Source organism: Canis lupus, chromosome 34 (genome assembly GCF_003254725.2).
Source record: "Canis lupus dingo isolate Sandy chromosome 34, ASM325472v2, whole genome shotgun sequence".
Taxonomy (NCBI): Eukaryota; Metazoa; Chordata; class Mammalia; order Carnivora; family Canidae; genus Canis; species Canis lupus.
In genome coordinates this window covers 19,411,830-19,430,406 of record NC_064276.1, presented here as the reverse complement: position 1 = coordinate 19,430,406, position 18,577 = coordinate 19,411,830, and the positions used below count along the sequence as shown (strand labels likewise).

The window sequence follows — 18,577 nt, the reverse complement described above, 5'->3', positions numbered from 1 at the left end:
AGAGGAGAAATTCAATATTTTTTAAAGGTTTTATTTAGGGGATCCCTGGCTGGCTCAGTGGTTTAGCGCCTGCCTTTGGCCCAGGGCGCGATCCTGGGGTCCGAGGATTGAGTCCCATGTCAGGCTCCTGGCATGGAGCCTGCTCTCCCTCCTCCCTCCTCCTTCTCTGCTTATGTCTCTGCCTCTCTCTCTCTCTCTATGTCTATCATAAATAAATAAATCCTTTTAAATAAATAAATAAAATAAAGGTTTTATTTATTTATTTATTCATGAAAGACACAGAGAGAGAGGCAGAGACATAAGCAGAGAGAGAAGCTGGTTCCCTGTGGGGATCTCGATGCAGAACTCGATCCCAGGATCCTGGGATCGTGCACACCCTGAGCCAAAGGCAGATGCTCAAACACTGAGCCATCCAGTTGTCCCAAAACTCAATATATTTTGTTGAATAGATTGATTATTAAAGAATGGAGGTAAATATGCCTAAAATCTCTGATTGGTCTTCACCACTGCATTGCTACCCGGTGGTTTGCAGTGCAACATCTCCAGGATTCCCAACAAGGGTATATAGTAGCTCAGTGAGCAGATAGAGAGCATGAAGAAAGGGTAAAGGTTTCCAGATGATGCCCACAGGAGCTTCTTGCAACACAGCATCTATGTTGCCTACACTAGCCAGCCTTTGTGCATTACCCATGTAACAAGCCTGTCTCAGCAAGCAGACCAGTTCAGTTACTGTGTCTTATAGGAATTGAGGAAAGAATGGTTTGTGGGCTGTCAAAACAATTTAAACAAAACAAAGGTTTTCCATTGCATATAATATTCAGGGAAGCTACCAGAATCACTTTTGTTTCCCCTGTTAGAAGGTGACCAAGTAAAGTATTCATCTGAACCCTATGACAAATTAAGCTTTTATAGGTTTTAATACATGGCAGCTTTAAGAAAGGGTTAGCAAAGTTATCCTGTAGCATTTTACATAGATGAATATAGTGTGAATTCATCATCAGTTTTCCTACTAGACACTGATTTGTGGCATAATAATATAAACAATGTAACAAAAGCATTCAAAAATAAAAAAGACTTCTTTTTTGCATATCAGAAAAATAAGCTATCAAATTTATGATCACTTAAGAGAAGGTTCTTTCCCCTAATAACATTGTTAATGGCTCAGAAAAAATTACCACAGCATAAAAGAAGGCAACAAAAAGGGGCCCCTGGGTGGCTCAGCTGTTGGGCATCTGCCTTTGGCTCGGGGCGTGATCCCAAGATCTCGGGATCAAGTCCCACATCCGGCTTCCTGTGGGAAGCCTGCTTCTCCCTCTGCCTCTGTCTCTGCTTCTCTCTCTGTGTCTCTCATGAATAAATAAAATGTTTAAAAAAGGAGGAGACAACAGAAATATATTCCCTTCCAGGCATTTTTAACCTTCAACCTTAGAGATAAGCATTACACTAATTAGAAGCTTCAGGACATTAGAAGCTTCAGAAACATTTATTTCTCACTTAATCCTTTTACATTTAAGAAGAGAGGCTTAAGGGATGCCTGGGTGGCTCAGTCTGTTAAGCGTCTGTCTTTGGCTTGGGTCGTGATACTGGGGCCCTGGTTTGGAGTCCCATGATCTCGGGGTCCCTGGATACAGCCTCACATCGGCCTCCCTACTACTCCCTAGTAGGGAGTCTGCTTCTACCCTCTGCATCTGCCCCTTCCCCAGTTCATGCTCACTCACTTGCTCTTTCTCAAATAAATAAAATCTTAAAAAAAAAAAAAAAAAGAGGGGCTTAAATGCTGTTTTACCACAGAGCTACATAAGGAAGCTTTCATAGGGAGCCCTGGGTCCCTCAGTGCCTTCTATCACAGCAGACAGCCCCTTGGGAAGGGCATGGAAAGCAGGCTGAGGACCCCAAACATTCCACCCTCTAATTCTTGAACATCCTATAACCCAAATTCTAGGACTTCAAATTCTCTCATCATGGCAGGCTTACCAATTTTTTTCTGCTTGATTCCATGTTTGGTTTCAGGAAGATTATTTTGCTCAGAAACAGGAAATCATGAAGCAAGTGCTGACTTGGAGGGAAAACAGGGATATAAAAAGGACGTTGACCCAACAGAGAAGGAAACCAGGCTCAGTGATTAACGGACAAAGGGAAGTGGTGCCTCTGGTTAATCTGGCCAACTGACTCTATCATAAATACTTCCTGTTCCTTTCTGAGAAACTAAAAGTCACCTGAAATTTTACTTGGATAAACTAAAAAACAAATCAGAAATCTCCTTATAATGGAAAAATCAGGCTCGTATCAACTGTGATCCACTCCTAAATGCTCCTCACAAACAGGCACCTATCAGCCTTAGAAGATATTTTTTAAAGATTTTATTTATCTATTTGAGAGAGAGAGCTAGCATGAGCAAGGTGAGGAGTAGAGGAAGAAGCAGACTCCCCGATGAGGGCTCAATCCTAGGCATGACCTGAGTCGAAGGCAGATGCTTAACCAACTGAGGCACCCAGGTGCTCCTAGAACATATTTTCATAAGGCTCATACTTATATAAATTCCAGATACCTCACCACCCACTAACCATAACATCATCCCTCAATATATAGATAACCCTGTGTTAAAATAACTCAGAGTACATTATGGAAATACAAGCTGACAAAATAAATTCATTAAAAGGCAACAATTTTCAATATGGAGGTAACATTCAGAATCCCTTCAATGAAACAGATTTCATAGGGAGAAGTGAGCTTCTGATAACTTCAAGTGTCCAATTGTGAAGAAGGTCACAAATGATTTTCTCTATTGAAGAAATAGAGCCTTAATGTGATAGGATAGAGATGCGTGTTAACCTTATGTCTGTTTATTCTCTGTGAGCAGGGGCTGAGACACCCACGTAACACACACTCCCACTTCTCCTTTTACCTGGCTCATCATATACTCCAACTGAATGAAATAGCAAAAATTAGGTTATGATTATATCCTAAATTTATAATTCTAATGTAGAAATATCTCTAGAATTGAGTCTTTGCTCCTCAACACAATCACTACTGCTTTTGTCTTTACTTGCTAGGCCTCATAACAAAGAGCCTCTAATGTAGTCTTTGGACAGCAGTAATGCCAGCAAGTGACCTTAATACAGTGCCAATCTGATCATGTTATGCTCTTGCTTAAAAGACTTTTGTTGGCTTCCCATCGCCAAAGATAAAGTCCAAACCCTTTCTACCCTACTAGTCTCTTTTCCTGAGTTTGCTATACTCAACCTCATCTCTGGTCTTTTCTCTTACGTATGTTTCTTTCCAGTCATATTGAATTTCTCATCTTGCCTTATCAGCCTATTTATGCTTTTTTTGGCTTTGTATCTGCTCTTCACTTTTCTTGGAAGGTGTCCTCCCTTGTTCCTCAATTTAGTAGATTCCTACTCATTATTTAAGACCTAGTTCAAATGTTATCCCCAATGCACAGACTTCCTGACCTTTCTGGAGGTCTAAAGCATCTTCTTTCTTAACCTGGAACCATATTTTATTATTTTTTATGGAAACAATTATTAAGATAAAGGGAAATTATGAGCTTACACGTCTATCTTCCCTCTAGGTAAGTGCTCTCCAGTAAAACTTTCTGGATGATGGTAATGTTCTTTCATTTTGTCCAATAAGGTAACTATGAGCTACATGTTAGCTATTGGGTACTTGCAATGTGGTTAGTGTGACAGAAGAACAAAACTATTTTATTTTTTTACATTAATTTGAATTTAAATTTAAAAAGCCACATGTGGCTAATGGCTACAAAATTGGATAACATAGTTCTACTCTACCCCCCACAGATCCTGCCTAACAGTAGGTGATCAATACCTTTTTGTTGAATGGCTAAATGAATGGATGGAAACAATATCAATATTTTACATTTCAAGGCCATCTCATTATTATATATTCCTTGTAGCTTAGAAGTATATAAGGTTTCCCAAATGTATCTAGGAGCACCTTAAAGTCATAGTACTCATTTCAGAACCCAGTGAAATGGCTGTATTTAATTTAACTATATAACTCAAGAACTAGGAAATGTTATCATATTATATCCCTAACTCATACATGAAGTATTTTAAAGATCACTTTTTATCAGGATAAACCCTCTTACAAAATTATGAAAAACTTGAAACTGAGTTTGAATGAAAAAGCTTGATATCAGATGTATTTTTCAACAAACACATATTTATTGCAAGGACTGCTGTGCTCTGTCCTAAGAAAACCTGAGTGGAGAACTGAGTTCATCTGACAGTTGACAGTGGAGGTGGGAAGATGGCTTCTAAAGGGTAAGAAATGTTAGCAGCAATAATAAATGACCCCAGACATTGCACAACACAATAAACTTAACAAAACAAAGGCTTAATTCTTGCACATGTTATATAGTCTGATGTCAGTTGGGGAGTTCCCTAAGGAAGCTCTCCTCCAAAGGTGGCTCAGGGATGCAGGGTCCTTTCATCCTGTGACTCTCATTGCCCATCATTTGGCTTCCCACGTGGAAGGAGAGTACAGTGTGTGGGAAGGCACATCAGATATTTCATTACTTCAGCCTGGAAGTGATACCCATCTCTGCTCTTTTGGCCAGACCTAGTTATGGGGCCAACCTAACTACAGGGAAATATAGAGGAGCATGCAAATAGCAGGGAGTTCCAGTAGTCTATGTCACAATACTTAAGGCAATAGAATCCATTAGAATTTATTAGAATTGCCCTTAACAATCCTTCTTAAGAATTTTGAGCATACATAAAACAGTTGCCATTAGTAGATATGTTGAATGAAAAATATCTATTTTTATGGAACGGATAATACTCAGCCTTGGGAGAAACCCACATCTAAGAAAGGTAAGTGAACAGTGAAGGAAACAACAGGTTCACATTTCAGTTCTTGTGTTCACTGCAGGGACCATGATTCCCTACACATTCTGAAAACATCTCTCTCAATAAATGTGGATTTTATTTTGTGAGACTACTCTATTGTAGGAAAAGATGGGGTGGAATGATAGGTTCTTTTGTTAAATATGGGAAATCAAGACATATCTTTATCTCTTTTTTAAGATTTTTTATCTGTTTATTCATGAAAGACACAGAGAGAGAGGCAGAGGCATAGGCAGAGGGAGAAGCAGGCTCCCTGTGGGAAGCCCAATGCGGAACTAGATCCCAGGATCCCAGAATCAGGCCCTGAGCTGAAGGCAAATGCTCAACCACTGAGTCACTCAGGCAACCTAACATACATTTATCTTATTTTTGATCAGGTTACTACTTATAAATATCTTAAATCTCTGTTATACCTGAGATCCCCTCAATGCTCCTTCTCTTTATTACTGAAGACAGGGAGTATGCTCTTGACTGGGATGCATCACAATTTCCAGTTTCCAGAGAAAACAGTCACTTGTTGAAAGCAGTTTGGCATGTGGACATTTCCAGCATTGTATCATTCCTCACAGAATTACCCATCATGAAATTATTCTCAGAGAGAAAGTTTTCCAGGGTGGGAAAGCAGCTGAATAGAACTTTTCTTCATTCGAATACCAGGATTCATTCTTCCTTTTTTGTGGCTATGATTGTGTCATGAGTAAGGAAGACAGTAAGATCTTTGTCTTCAGGATTCAGATGTAATGTATTCCTATTTACCAAAATAAATGTGCCTAGGAAACAAGACTATGAACCAGATGATATCTTACTGCCAATAAGTCAAAAGGAATGTGTGAATCTGAGAAAGAGCTGCTACTTCAACTTTTTTTTTTTTTTACTTCACCTTTTAACTGAGCCCTGGCTTACCCTTTGCTAGACCTCAGCACACAGGACTGGTATATTAAGAAAGTTTTCTACAAACTCAAATTACAGAAAACAATTATGCTTTCAAAAGCCTGGGTTTTACCCTGTTAGCAACATTGTTCAAACTCATGTGTGAGTCTGTGAGGCCTTCTCATCTCCATCCTCCAGCCATCATTAATACTCAGCCAACTAGCCCAGCGTGGAGATTTCCAAGTTTCCTGGGCTCTGACACCATTCTCCAAAATAGTCAGTAGTCAGGCATTTCTTTCGCCCTGTCTTTATATATATCTGCCAACATGTTTCATTTCTAGGTGTAAACATTATTGAAACAAATCACCATAACACCCGGTAAACATTATTGAAACAAATCACCATAACACCCGGCTGTATCCCCTCCTCAAACTTCATTTATTATTTTTTAAATATTTTATTTAGATTCAATTTGCTGACATATAGTATAACACCCAGTACTCATCCCATCAAGTGCCCTCCTTAGTCCCCATCACCCAGTGACCCCATCCCCCTACACAACCCTTTGTTTCCCAGTCAGGAGTCTCTCATGGTTTATCTCCCTCTCTAATTTTTGCCCACTCAGTTCCCCCCCTTCCCTTATGGTCCCTTTCACTATTTCTTATATTCCGTATATGAGTGAAACCATATGATAATTGTCTTTCCCCGATTGATTGATTGATTGATTTCACTCAGAAATTTTATTTATTATTGAAGCCTAATGGCTAATGTGTTGGTATTTGGAGGTGAGGCCTTTGGAAGATAATTAGAGCCCTCGTGAATGGGATCGGTGCCCTTATAAGAAGAGACCCAAGGTCTCTTGATCACTCTCTGTCCAAGTAAGACCCAGCCAGAAGAGGCCATCTGCAAACTAGGAAGAGGGTCCTCACCAGAACCCGACTGTGCTGGTACCCTGATCTAAGAATTCCCTGCCTCCAGAATTGGGAAATAAATTTCTATTGTGGTAGTCACCCAGTCTATGGTATTCTAGTAGAGCAGCCCAGATTGACAAAGGAACATCCATATTACAGAATATTATGCATCCATATGAAAATCACATTTACAGGGGTGCCTGGGTGGCTCAGTCGTTTAAGTGACCAATTCTTGATTTCTGCTTAGGTCATGATCTCAGGGTAATGAGATTGAATCCCACTCAGCATGGAGCCCACTTAGAATTCTCTCCTTCTCCCTCTACCCCACCCCCACCCCTCGTGCTCTTGCTGTCTCTAAGGAAAAAATTGCACTTATGAACTATATTTTATGACATTCAGTTTATCCGAAAAAGCAGAGCAAACACTGAATATGGATTTTAATATTGGTATCATTATGATACCAATTTTTTAACAAATGTGTTGTGTATCCCAACTTGCTATTCCTCCTCTCTCTTTTTTTATTTTATTTTATTTATTTATTCATGAGAGACACACAAAGAGAGAGGCAGAAACACAGGGAGAGGGAAAAGAAAGCTCCAAGTGGGGAGCCTGATGTGAGACTCCCAGGACCCCAGGATCCTGACCTCAGTCAAAAGCAAATGCTCAACCCCTGAGCTATCCAGATGCCCCTCCTCCTATCTCTTTTATTTATTTTTTTTTTTAGAACCTATCTCTTTTAGAGTGTCTCTTTCTTCCAGGAAAAATACTGCAAAATCAAAGATTCTGTCTTTGGTCACTCCGGGTGGCCCTTGTATGAGTGGAGCAGCTCTACAGCTTCTCCCAGCTTTGCCACAGACCACCTGTTTCCTACCAGACTCTGCTGAAAACCATTCCCACAGTTCCCTGTTTCCTCTCCATGAAAACCAGTGGTTGATGTGGGGCAAGCCTTGCCTTATTTGATTCTCCTATTCCTTGATCCCCATCCCCACCACAAGACTGTAACGAAGGGCTCAAGAAATTTAAGGAAATTATAACACTGTAGGAAGAACAAACCTAAAGAAATGCTCACAATACGACTTTTGCCAGAGTCCAAAAGCAAGCCTCCAAAGTTAATCCCAGCACAGGAATCCCTTTGCAGGAATAACTCCATTCTTAACCTGACTCCCTTGTCCTAAAGTTCTCCCTTTTGTCTCTGCTGTAAAAATTATGCATTTTGGAAAATACCACTGCCTAACCAAAGATCCATTTACTGGAAACTATATGTGAGAGCAAAGTCATGGAACTCAGAGTTCTCAAACTGTCAAACAGTGTGGAAGGTAACCAAATAACTAGCATGCTACCCAAGGTGCTTTCATACACAGTGGGAGCCACTCTTTTTTATTTATTTATTTATTTACTTATTTATTTATTTACTAATTTACTTGTTTATTTATTTATTTATTTATTTATTTATTTATTTATTTATTTATTTATTTTTGGGAGGCACTCTTACTGCAGGAGCTTTCTGACTTGTTTATCAAGCCCTTCTGGAGTGCTGCCAAATTCCCAGAATAAAACGTATGTGATAAATCCAAAAACGTTGAGAACACAGCCTAGGGTGCAGTTCCTTTTCGCCATCTTAATGTGAATTTCTTTTATTATTAGATGTGCTGACATTCAATTCAGAGGGACGAAGCTCACTATAAAAAGAATCAGCTATCTTTTCAGCACACGTAGTTAAATTTCTTGAGAACAAAGAAAGCCCACAATTATTTCAGTTTTTGAGCAAGTGAACCAATGAAAACTCAACGTGTCCTTAGGAAAGATTATCAACCTCTGTATCAGCATAAAAGCTAACACTCATTCTTCTATTGCAATGTTCTATTTTAATCGAAATATAACTGACATATGACATTATACTAGTTTCACGAGTACAACCTGATTTGCTATATGTGTAGGTTGCATAGGTTGTTTAAATGTTAAATACACTTCAAACCAAATTATTTTACCTCCAAATTATATTCTAAAATATTGTGACAATTTTTGTTTAAATTATAATTTGGAGGTTATCTGTGACACCCTACCCTGTTCCCCAGTACTGGAGCTTAAGAGATCACTATCAACATATATATATATATATATATATATATATATATATATATATACACACACACACAAAATTACTGGTAGAATCATATTTACTGTAATAGTCTCTGAGAACTGGAACTATGATTTTTTTTTCTTTAAGCTGTTTTGTGCTTTTCAATTTTTTTGCAATGAAAATTCATTGTCTTTGTAATCAGGAAGAAAAACATCCAAATATGTTGTTAAATGCTTTGGCCACTGATCATTTGATCAGCAACTTACATAAAAGCAAGTGCCTTTATACTTCCTTAACAAAGAAATACCAAATATATAATATATAATAACATTACTAACCTTTTAAAGTCTTCTGATTTTTAAAAAGATTTTATTTATTTATCCATGAGAGACACACAGAGAGAGGCAGAGACACAGGCAGAGGGAGAAGCAAGCTCTCCACAGGGAAGCCCAATGTGGGACTCGATCCCAGAACTCCAGGATCACTACCCAAGCCCAAGCAGACACTCAACCACTGAGCCACCCAGGTGCCCCAAAGTCTGCTGATTCATAAAACAGAGAAGACAAAAGAGCCCCAAATTTATAAGCTGGAACTGTAACTGATAATTCTCCAGTATCATTAAACTCTGGGGTTGTATTTCCAGCCATGCCAGAGTAATGGAGTCTGCAATTATCTTCCCACCACAAGCAACTAGAAAATTGGAGGAAATGTAGGAAAAACAAATTTTGGATATTGGACAATAGGTAGTTGAGGCTCATGATTTATGAGAAAATGGGGAAAAAATGATGTGAGCCCTACACTTTCCCAACCTTTCTGCCTAGATGCAATGTCCAAGCTATGGGACAGATGGGGGCATACAAACTGAGCTGAGGAGATAAAGATTGGATTTGAAGAATACTAAGGAGGCTGAATTTATAGGGCATAATTCCTGAAAAGGAGAACAGAGCAAAGAAGGAATTCCAGAAATCTGAATATGGATCCCTTTTCATGTTTGACTACAAACCAGTCTGTACATGGCAGGCTGAAATCCCACAATATCAAAGAATGATTTCCAGAGACAGAAACCAAAAAATTCAGAGAGCACCAGGAATTGTTCAAATCCCAGCTAGTCAGAGTAGAGAGGCAGTATTGTACACACAGAACCTTAATGAGAGACTCCAGAAAGTCCAGGCTTAACAGTGGGGATAAATTAACCTCACAGTATAGCCTACTCTAGACTCTCCCTAGGAGATGAGTCCACAAACTTAACTGCACAGCAAAAACAAACAAAAACAAAACACACACACACACACACACACACACACACACACACAAACCCATAAAAAGCACAAGGAACCATTCTTTAAAGACACACGACAAAAGCCAAAGCTCAACAATCTAAAATTTAGAATGTCCAGTATTTAACCAAGCATTAGTAGGTCTATGAAGAAGAAGGAAAACATGATTCATAACCAGAGGAAAAATTAGTCAATATAAAATGATGCTGAAATGCCAGAGATGGTGGAGCAAGATGACAAGGACATGAAAACAGCCATTATACATAAGCTTTATATTCTCAAGGACATAAAGGAAAACAACACAATGAGATAGGAACCGCAAAGTATAAAAAGCAAATGAATATCTAGAAATTGGAAAGCACAATATCTGAAATGAAAATTTGGTCGTAGGTATTTTTGCCACAAGCATCTTTGCCACAGACATTTTTGCTGCAAGCATTTTCGCCACATAACTAATGGCCATAAGGCAATTTTGCAATAAAGGATAAAAAAGTAACTGGTTAACGGTTTGCATATTATTAAGTAGAAGAAGCCAATATGAGATGGCTGCCTGATACTGGATGATTCCAGCTATATGGCGTTCTGGACATGGTAAAATGATGGAGACAGTAAAACAGTGACTGCCAGGATTCGAGTGAAGGGATGGATAGGTGGAGCACAGAGGATTTTCAAGGTAGTGAAAACACTCTGTAGGATACTATAATGATACATAACAAATATGACTTGCATTTTGTTTTCTTTTGTTTTTAAGTTTTTATTTACTTATTCATGAGAGACACAGAGAGAGAGGCAGAGACACAGGCAGAGGGAGAAGCAGGCTCCCTATGGGGAAGCCCAATGTGGGACTCGATCCCAGGACTCCAGGATCACAACCTGAGCCCAAGGCAGATGTTCAGCCACTGAGCCAGCCAGTTCAACCACCCAGACATCCCAAATGTGACTTGTTTGTAAAAGGATTATAGCAAATATAGTTATAGATTTGTTATCCAAACCCACAGAATATGCAACACCAAGAGTGAGCCCTAACCTAATATATCAACATAGATACATCAATTGTAACAAATGTACCATCTGGTGGAGGATGTTGATAATGTGGGAAGCCGTGTAATATTGTGGCAGGGAGTACATGGAAATTCTCTGCACCTTCCTCTCAATTTTTTTTAACGAACAAAAGATTTGAGCAGGAACTTCACAAAGGAATATATAGAAATACTCATTAAAGGGACACCTTGGTGGCCCAGTGGTTGAGCCTCTGCCTTCGGCTCAGGACTTGACCTCAGGATCCTGAGATCCAGTCCCACATCCGGCTCCATTCAAGGAGCCTGCTTCTCCCTCTGCCTTTGTCTCTGCCTCTCGCTCTGTGTCTGTCATGAATAAATAAATAAAATCTTGGGGGGGGAAAAAAAGAAATACCCATTAAAAAAATTTAACCTCATTTGTCATCAGAGAAATAGACATCAAAACCAGCATGAAATCTCACTTCACATGCACTAAAATAGCTAAAAGTAAAACGGATTGAAAATAATAAGTGTTGGCAAGGATGTGAAGCATCTGGAACTCTCATATGCTGCCAGTGGAAATATAAAATGGTACAGTTACTTTGGAAAGGAGTTTGACAGCTTCTTTTAAATTTTACCATTTGGCCCGTAAATTCTACTTCTAGGTATTGATTCAAGAAAAATAACAACATATGCCCACAAAAAAGAGCTGTACAAAATGCTCATGGCAGATTTTTTCATAATAACCAAGTACTGGAAAATCCCCAAATGTCCATCAATGGCTAAACAAATTGTGTTCCATCGATACAATGGGGTCTTACTGAGCCATGAAGACAAGCTGCCGATGCACAAAACAACATTTTGTAAGATCCTGAGTCTTAGCCTCAGCTCTGCTTATTTCCCTAAGAAGCCCTCAGCTATTGTTCCCATGAGAATAGTTGCCTTTGCAAGAAAATGTTATGAGGAAAGCCTTATGAGTGGTTTGGTCATCGAATTCTCATTGTAGTCTCTAACTCTTTGCAGCTAGAGAGAAGCCCATTCTCATGTCTTTATTAGTTTTACTTGTTTTTTAGGTTTTGATTTTTGGGGTCTTTTGAGGGATGGGTCAACATTTTAACTCAAAACTTGATTTTCGATGTCATAACTCAGGACTTAATATGTTTCTCCAATAGTATGAGCTTCCTTCCTCTCAAAATAGCTTTTCACTTTATTCCTAGGTTTGATGCTTCTAATAATTTATAACTGTGTATCACCTTCAATTTTAAGAATTATTTCTTTTTGGTTATTTAATTCATTGGTTTAGTATCTAAATGAAATGACACACTTTAACCAGTCAAATTTGAAGAATGCTGGGTTTTTTCCTTTCTTGGTGAAGGGTTGGGGAGAGGTGGGTGGATGGTAGCAATTTGCTCTTAAAAATAAGGTTTGGTCTTGTAAAGAATCTATTTCCCTGATGGCCCCATCATCCACATATATTACACACCATTAATAATTACATGTCACCACCAAATATTTGGCAAACCTAACACTTAACAGGCATTACTATTGCTAGCAAGATAGTGTATTTTTCTTAACAAATGGTTGTGGGGGGGCCTGGGTGGCTCAGTCTGTAGAGCATGTGATGCTTCATCTCAGGGTTGTGACTTCAAGCTCTACATTGAGGGTAGAGATTACTTAAAAAATAAAATCTTCAAAAAATAATATGGTTTGGAAGGGGCACCTGGGAAACTCAGTTAAGTTTCTGGCACTTGATTTCGGCTCAGATCATGATCTCAGGGTCCTGAGATCTAGCCCCAAGCTAAGTGGGCAGTCTGTCTGAGGATTCTTCTCTTCCTTTCCCTCTGCCTCTCCCCCTGCTTGCATCCCCCCTAAAATAAATAAATAAATGAATAAATGAATAAATAAATAAATAATAATAATGTTTGTGTCCCTGCGGGGCTCATTTAAGCATCTGAATTGATTTCAGCTCAAGTCATGATCTCAGGGTTGTAAGATTAAGCCCTGGGTCAGGCTCCACACTGGGCGTGGAGCCTGCTTAAGATTCTCTCTTTTCCTCTGTCCTTTCCCTTCCCCTTAAAAAAAATAAGTTTTTTTTTTTCAGTTTATATGCAATACCTGTTTGTTATAGAAGATTGCTGTATTTCCCTCTTTCTCCACATTTTGGAAGCATGCTTTCCTGCAGATTTCCCATCGAAAGTGATTCAGGTAGGACTAACTCCATGCATGCATTTCCCCCACTCCTTAATAACTAGCAACAGAACGGGGCGGGGGGTGCTTATTAGATCAAGGTCACCACGTGACCTGACAAGGCTAACCACAGACTGCCAGACTTTCTGGGGTTTTCTTTTTGTTTTAAGATTTTATTTATTTTTTTATTTGAGAGAGAGAGAGAGAGAGAGAGAGAGAGAAAGCAACAGAGACAGTGAGAGAGAGCATGAGTGGGGAGGAGAGGGAGAAGCAGACTCCCCACTGAGAAGGGAGCCTGACACAGGGCTTGATCCCAGGACCCCAAGATCATGACCTGAACCGAAGGCAGATGCTTAACTGACTGAGCTACCCAGGCGCTCCCCGACTGTTTTTGTTTTAAACGAAATCTAGTTGGCACACAATGTTACATTAATTTGAGGTGTAACGCATAGTGATTCCACAACTCTATGTTATGCTGTGCTCACCACAAGTGTAGCTACCATCTGTCACCATACAACAGGATTACAATATAGTTGACTATATCCCTTGCGCTGTGCCTTTCATCCCATGACTTATTCATTCCATAACTGGAAGGCTCTACCTCCCACCCTTTTCCCTCATTTTGCCCATCCTTCCACCCCCTTCCCTCTGGCAACCACCAGTTTGTCCTCAGGAGGGTTTGAAATACAGACATCAGAAGAGTGAAAATTTCTTCAGTTCTGGGATACAGAATGACAGAAGTAGAAGTCTTTTTCAGCCGCCTTCTCTGGTCTCACAAAAGAAGCCATCTGTATCAAGGAAAAATGTTATTGATGCACTAAAAGCAGCAGGGATGAGGGATGAAATAATAGGACAGTTAGACTCATCACCATGTCATTGGAGCCTCTGGATCTAGACTGAAATGTGCTCTATCCCTGAGATTTTTGATTACTTGACTGATAAACTTTTATTTTTGCTCATACTGTTTGGAGTTGGGTTTCTGTTACTTGTAACCGAGAGTTGACAATAAAACAGAAGTATAAAAGGAAAAAACAAGTACTGTTAATCCCACCCCCCAAAGACAACTGGATTTTTGTAGCATTTTTATAAGTTTTTATTCCAGTTGTTTTCTCTGCATACTTACAATCATATACCACAATTCTATACCCTTTTTAAATTTAAATTTTATTTTTTTAAGAGATGTTATTTATTTATTCATATGAGACACAGAGAGAGACAGAGGCAGAGGCAGAGGGAGAAGCAGCCTCCCCACAGGGAGCCTGATGCAGAACTTGATCCCAGGATCCTGGGATCATGCCCTGAGCTGAAGGCAGATGCTCAACCACTGAGTCACCTAGGCACCCTTCTATCCTTTTTTTAAAAACTTAATGTAATTATGTAAGCTTTGCTCAGGTAATTCAAAATTATTTGCAAATATCATTGTTCATAGGTATCTTATCATGCAACCATGCTTTAACTATAACCATCCCTCCATTATTGGATACTTAACTTGTTTCCAATGTTTCTCCATTATGGATTATACTATAATAAATATCTTGGTACCCAGAGATTCTTTTCCCCTTGAATTTAGGACTATTTCCTTCATATTTAATCTCAGGAATTCAATTACTGGGCAAAACATGTGAACATCCTAAATGTCCACGATAAAATGTGACAAATTTATATCCAAAGAGTTGTATAATTTATAACCTCAGCAAAGGTGCATGAAGATGCTAAATTTATGACCACTTTAAGTGCTACCACTTAAGACAATCTTTCCTTAGTTATATGGCTGAAAATAACATGGCATGACTTTGTTGTTTTAATTTGTACTTATTAGAGAGCATTGCATTTGCATAAACTTAAGTCATTTATTTTTTCCTTTCTGTTGCTTGTCTCTTCACATCCCTACCGAAATGTCTACTGGGGACATTGTGTTTTTCTTATCAATTTGACCGCTCTCTCTTTTAAAAATTTGTTTATTTATGTATGTATTTATTTATAATCTCTACACCCAACATGGGACTTTAACTCACAACCCAGGGATCAAAAGTCCAGCAGTCTGCTGACTGAGCCAACCAGGCACCCCTGTTCCTCTCATTTTAAACTCAAGAGTCTCCTCTCTCCCATTTAGAGACTTGGTAGTCACTTTTGTAGACTTTCAGAGTATCTTTAATAGTTTTACTTTCTACTTTAAGTGCATTTAACTATCTAATCTGTGTGCAATCTTTTTCAAGCACGTATGAAGAAAAGGCCAGGATTTCTCTTTTGTTGTAAACAACTGAAATGCATAAAGCTTCTTTGATCACATGTTAAACTTTCATATATCTTAAGGTCTAATTCTGAGCAATCTTATCTTCCATTAATCTGTCTCTTCTTATGCCAGGAATACTCTGCTTTAATTGCTATGATTTTGTAATGTGCTCCAACAACTAGTAAGGCTAGCTGCCATTCCCACTTGTAAGTTTTTATTTTTAAAGTTTTATTCTTATATCATCTCATCTGTCTGCTCTTTCAGATGATCACCACAAAAGGAAAAAACTGACACCTCTGAAAATTCACCAGCAGCCACAGAATAAGAAAAGGGGTATAACTACAAGTCACAAGCTTCAAAATGTGGCTATTGAGGAAAGAAACGAAACATTCTATCAGAGCAAAGCCTGGCTTCTAGTCCCACTGCAGCCTGCTACCCACCATGATGGTACTGAGGAGAGAGAGAGCTGGACAGATTCCTGAGAATTCTCACTAATGCTGCCCAACCCAGAGAAAAATAGACTCAGAGGTAAGTAAGCAGCCCAAGGAAACACTCATCAGAGTGAAGGCCCCAACTCCAGCTCTCGCTGGATACAGGAAACCATCAGGAACACAGAGGTATCCTACCATGAGGACAGCACGCATGGCCAACGTGACAGATTAATTCCTGGTACCAGATATTTAACATCATTTCAGAAGAGAGATTAAAATCCAGATTACTTAACAAAGGGTGCACGCAGCCCCGGCAGAACGGTATTTCTACCCTTTCTGTCCTCAATCTCAGAAGAGCAGATAGAACCCAAGACTTTAGCTCCGCCCTGTAGCCTGAAGGTGAGACATGCATGTCAGGGATGGAGGTCATAGAGAACTCATCCTCACTGTCTCAGGGAGAGCTGAAGGTCTGGAAAGAGCTGCCCACATTCAACACAAACAAGCTACAATTCATCAGATATACTTTGGAAGAACAAAAAGAAACTGGTACAACATGCCAAGGAGGAGCCAAGGACCCAGGCTGGGAGAAAACAATATAAGCCGAGCAAAAAGTAAAAACAAAACAAAACTTCCCAAGAGTATGTGTTCTATGGAAGACTGTGATGAAAACCTGAATAAAATAGGAGGGAGCTCAATGACAAAAAGATAGAGCAACAGAACTTCCAGAACATTGTTAAGTAAGACTGGAAAAAGTGGTTGTCCTTGTTTTGTACCCAATTTTGATAAGGACATATTTGGTGTGCATTATTTATTATAGTGTAGACACTGTTTCGAGCGTGTTATTCTTTATCATGTTAAGGAAATAGCATTCTATTTCTAATTCACAAAATGTTTCAGTAACCGATGGTTGAACGCTGACTCAACCTATTTCAGCTGGCATAAAGAAGCTATTTTGCAAGGTGCTTTTTTTCTTGCACCACACTTACAAAGAACCTCAGTGCAGTCCTCAGAACTTGTCCATATAAATGATGAGTGAGACATTTCATCATCTTTCCTTTTAACAACCAGACTTTCTGTCATACAGCAAATTTAATGACTCATTTTACAAAGGCAAGTTTTTCCATCATTAGTATTTACAGGATTGCTGACGTCAGGGATACAGGTTGTATAAACGCCCTATCCCCCAAACATCTTGAAACTAGAAAGATGGAAAAGCTGGTGGGATTGGGGTTCGTTCCTTCTACAAACGTGAGCTTTGGAGTTCAGCAGCTCTGAGTATAAACCCCTGCCCTGCAATTTACTAGTCATGGCTTTGAACCACAATTTAGCTTTCACAAAAAGCACCAATTTTCTCACGTAATGGTTGGGTCTATGATACTTAATTTACAGGGTGTTGCAAAAATTAAATAAAATGATACATTTCAAGCAGGTACCTCAAAATGATTATTTATGCTATTATCATTGTTATTTTTTAAAAAAATTATTACATGCCTGACACATAATAGATATTCAGTAAATATTTATTGAGTGATTAAATGATCTCTATAAAAAATTCAGAGATGGGCAGCCCCAGTGGCCCAGTGGTTTAGCAACGCCTTTGGCCCAGGGTGTGATCCTGGAGACCTGGGATCGAGGCCCATGTCAGGCTCCCTGTGGGGAGCCTGCTTCTCCCTCTGCCTATGTCTCTGCCCTCCCCCTCCCCGTCTCTCTCTTTCTCTCTGTGTATCTCTCATGAATAAATAAACAAAATTTTGAAAAATTCAGAGATGAAATAGAAAGTCTATGCCCACAGGAGATTTGCCAGCTAGGAAATTCATTGCAAATAAAATAAATCTAAATAAAGCTGGACTTCTAAGTTTGATTTCATGGGGCCTAATGACTTTTTTATCTGAAAAAAAGATTATTTTAAATTCCAGTCTTGTGACTTAATTCTGTTACTAAGTATTCTTCCTAAGTTGATCTCAGCCTGGTCCCTGAGCACATTCACAAACCAATTCTTGACCTCTTGTACTCTTTGGATGCAAGTAGTGGAAACTAACTCAAGCTAGTTTAAGTTAAAAGAGAAATTGTACAAAGATCTAGGAACTGGTGTCTCAGGGGACCCAAGGACAGGGATATAGCTGAGTGTTGAGAAGGAATGGAACCAAAAAGTGGCAAGATTTTGGAAGTAGAGTTCTCTTTCTCCTTTTTGACTTTCAGTTCTATTTCTCTCCGTTTCTTTCTCCAAGGTGAGTCTCTTCTCTCTCTGGACTGCACGGCAGAAGGCCACCTATGAGTCTTGAATCTCCGTGTTTTGCATCCATCCTAATTCATATTCCTGGAAGGACTCTGGTTGGCTCGGCTTAGATCAAGCACTTACACTCATCCATTCAGTAGCCTCCAGGAGAAAGGGGTCAGAATGCACCACAGAATGGACCACCTTCACTGCTTGAAGTGAAGGGCCAGGGGTAACCCACCTTGAGTGGAGAAATAGCAGAACATCCACTAGGTGTCCCCAACACCTAGCACCTACCACACACTGACCCTTAACATCTCGCAGCCCTAACTCAAACCACAAACTGAACTGCACATTAACCTTATTCTTGGTCCAGGAATTCTGCTTAACTGAGCTTGTGACACACACATAGCTGATAAAGTGAAGAGAGCTTGCTTCACTTACTTTTGGGAAAATGTGGTTTTTATATAATAGATTTTATTCGAAATCATGTTTACTTAC

General features: G+C 39.3%; 1 long non-coding RNA gene across 1 annotated transcript; it reads left to right on the top strand.

The window, feature by feature from the left end:
• Positions 1–4,699: 4,699 nt before the first annotated feature.
• Positions 4,700–16,689, top strand: LOC125754316 (uncharacterized). The gene is made up of 2 exons (XR_007408230.1): positions 4,700–4,841; positions 15,695–16,689. It is a non-coding gene; the product is annotated as an uncharacterized LOC125754316 (long non-coding RNA).
• The last annotated feature ends 1,888 nt before the right edge of the window (positions 16,690–18,577 follow it).